At 37.0% G+C, this 3043-nt stretch overlaps 1 long non-coding RNA gene across 1 annotated transcript; it reads right to left on the minus strand.

Moving 5' to 3' along the window:
- Positions 1-1751: 1751 nt before the first annotated feature.
- LOC129750683 (uncharacterized) lies at positions 1752-2358 on the minus strand. The gene is made up of 2 exons (XR_008738457.1): positions 2042-2358; positions 1752-1959 (listed from the first exon to the last, which is right to left on the minus strand). It is a non-coding gene; the product is annotated as an uncharacterized LOC129750683 (long non-coding RNA).
- Between the last annotated feature and the right edge of the window lie 685 nt (positions 2359-3043).

A 3043-nucleotide genomic window follows, 5' to 3' on the forward strand; every position in this document is an offset into this window, starting at 1 on the left:
TCAGACTGCAATCCCTAGCGCAATAAAATAAATTCCATATCGCTGCCGCGCCACACGAGAACGCAAAGCGGAATAGAAAACTATTGTGCCGTCCTTGCCATCGACAGACGGTCAATCGTATACAGTGCAATAAATAGAGAGACAGTCGAGTCAGACCCGCTTGTACGTTCGTCGCGTTTTTGTTCACCTGTTTGGTGACTGGCCGTTTAGTATAGAATAGAGTTAAACTGAAAAAGAACATAGTGTGTTTGATTCAGTGGGGATATTCCGAATCCCAATCAGTTTTCGGTGTCAACAAGAACCTATTTCTGTTAATGAGTTTTATTTACCCCGGAATGAAGTTATGGGTTAAGCGTGTGTTAAGCGTGAAGTTATGGGTTAAATACATATGTGTGCGTGATAGCATACGATGTTGTGTAGGGGAAAACTGTACAAGACGCACCAGCGGGGTAAGATGGCCCATGCCATTATTTCTCAAATATACACAAACCTACGGCTTCGAATGATGTTTTTCATCATTTTTATTGTAGCAAACAAGCTTTTTCATCATTCAAAAGATGAAAAGTTCACAAAGTCTACTTTAGTTCTTAGAAACAGAGGAATTAATGGAATCAGCGAGAAACTTGTAATTTTTCATAAGTAACATATAAGGTTTTATGGAAAAACAGCCTGCGCAATATGATCAAACTACAGCTTATCGTTTTTGCACTCATGTGCACTTTCGGAAGACTATAAATAATTTGTTTTATTTTATTAACTTCCTACAAATTTTTGTTGAAAATCATTCATATGAAAATTGGGGCAGAATGCCCACAAGACCACGTGTTCTACGTTCAAATTTTGAATGCTGTTAACTTTTGAGAAAACCCGAATATCAAAACAAAATGCCTTTCTTTCTATTTGCTGACTCCCAAATTACGATAACAATGCATAGTTATAACATATTTTGTCCATGTTCGAGTTAAAACTGTGCACCAATATTCGACTCGAAAAAAACATCGGCCGCCATGTTTTCCGCGATATCACTATATCAGACCAAAAAATTGAAATTCGTTGCCTACTTGAAGGCGTTTTATCTTTAAGGATATAAAAAAGTGTATTTTGAAAAGCGAAATTTTCGATGAGTTTAGCAATGCTAAATGATTTTTAGCCAAAAAATGGTAGTTTACAAAAATACTATGAACATGTAATTAAACATTTAGTGTTTCAATAATTACATTCCGTATAATCATTGTTCTATTTCTTACCACCCTTCCTGTTTGGTGCGTTCTGTCCACTAGTTTTGGCGTTCTACCCCGCGGTTTGTTTTCTGGCTGTTTTAGTTTTTTACAAAAATATAGTCAAAATCGTGTTCTTATCATATTTTTTCTTTTCGATAATACGTAAATTTCATCCTTGAATCGTCGTCAACTTTCAATTTGGTTCTGAAATGATTGGTATCGCTGTAAATAGCAATTATGCTTAGCTGGTGCGTCTCGTACAGTTTTACCCTACCTACACACAAAATTTCCGAGGCCGGAAATTAGCAAAATTTTGCTCAAATTTGACCAGCTAGAAACTTAGCAATCAATTTAGCAATATTTTTTAACTAAAATTTTAGCAAACGAGTACAAAAGTTAGCCGCCGCAGTTTTTACTCAAATTTCTAGCAAAAACCGGAGAAAAAGATTGCCCGGATCCGTAATTTCATGTTTCTTTATTTTTTCTCTGGAGAATCAGGGGAATGTTTGAATATTGAATAAAATACACAAATTTCATTCACTTATAATTTATTTTTCACATTTTTTATATTTTTTTCACATTTTTCCTATTCTGGGAACGCACCTACTGGCGAGCGAAATGCCATGCCACCTTCGTCAAAGAAAGCACCGGGGTGTTTGCCGGATGCAGCTTGTTGAATTTCCAGTTGTGGTCCTTCTTCATTACCGGCCTGTGGCGCGCTTCATGTTGCGGTTTTATCCTGGTAGAAAAAAAAAAAAACAAACACAAAAATTAGAAATTGAGAAATTATAGAATCTGAACACTTTAAGATCAGACCTTACCCTGTAAGCATCCGGTGTCGATTCAGCTACCATTTCGTTGTGGAGTTTGCCACCACAAGAACCATCAGCAACGAACATCCGGAACCGCACTTAATCGCGACAGCTTTTTATTTTTCTCCCTACTGGCGCGGCGGCTGGTGTCTGTGAACAAAGCGGCTGAAAAACCTTCGTTTTACTAAAATCAAGTAAAATGACTTTTTTTATTACTAAAATCAAGTAAATTTAGCTTTTTGCTAACTCAACAGTAAAAAAATATTTTTGCTAACGGGAAGTAACAGCGAAATTTTGCTAAGTGGAGCCCCGAAAGTTTTGTGTGTATGATTAAATGAAAAGCTGTCAGCTCACAAACTGACGATTTTGCAACGGTATTAGTGTAAGTGTGAGGAATGTAGGTAAACGTGTTAGTGGTCGTCTGTACGAGGCGGCCTTCTTTGTGCGACCGTTGCGATCCGAAGCTCATTCTCAAAACAAACTTCAGCGAGTAAAGTGAGGGCATTTTTTATCTCGAAAAACCTCGCGATGATCGAAAACATGGCGGACTCAGAAGAGTCCACCCTAGGATTGGTCGATCTTGGATCGATCCTTGGAAGATCGATCTTTTCAACTCCGATTTTCGATTTTTTGGATCGATTCTTTGTCCAGGAAAAAATCGATTAGATCGGTTTATTTTCGATTCGATCTTTCGATCTTTTTTTCTCATTTAGGGTAAAAAAGTGCATTATGGCCACCTTAAGAAGCACGCTTATTTCACCGTAGTAAACAGCTTTAATAAGTGAGTTATATCATTGTTTGGTGTTAAGACACCAAAAAAGTCAATTTCCTAGCTGGATGAAACTTGAAAAAAGTAAATATAACCCAATAGTAATGTTATGAAATCGCTTGGAACATCTTTGTATCTGAAAATAATCACATTTTCGTAGGTGATGGACAGGTCTAGCCGGTGAGCCGTTGTATCTTTTTCGAAAAATACATAATATTCACGGCTTATGTTCTTTCCTTCTT

Source organism: Uranotaenia lowii, chromosome 1, assembly GCF_029784155.1.
Source record: "Uranotaenia lowii strain MFRU-FL chromosome 1, ASM2978415v1, whole genome shotgun sequence".
NCBI classification, from domain to species: domain Eukaryota; kingdom Metazoa; phylum Arthropoda; class Insecta; order Diptera; family Culicidae; genus Uranotaenia; species Uranotaenia lowii.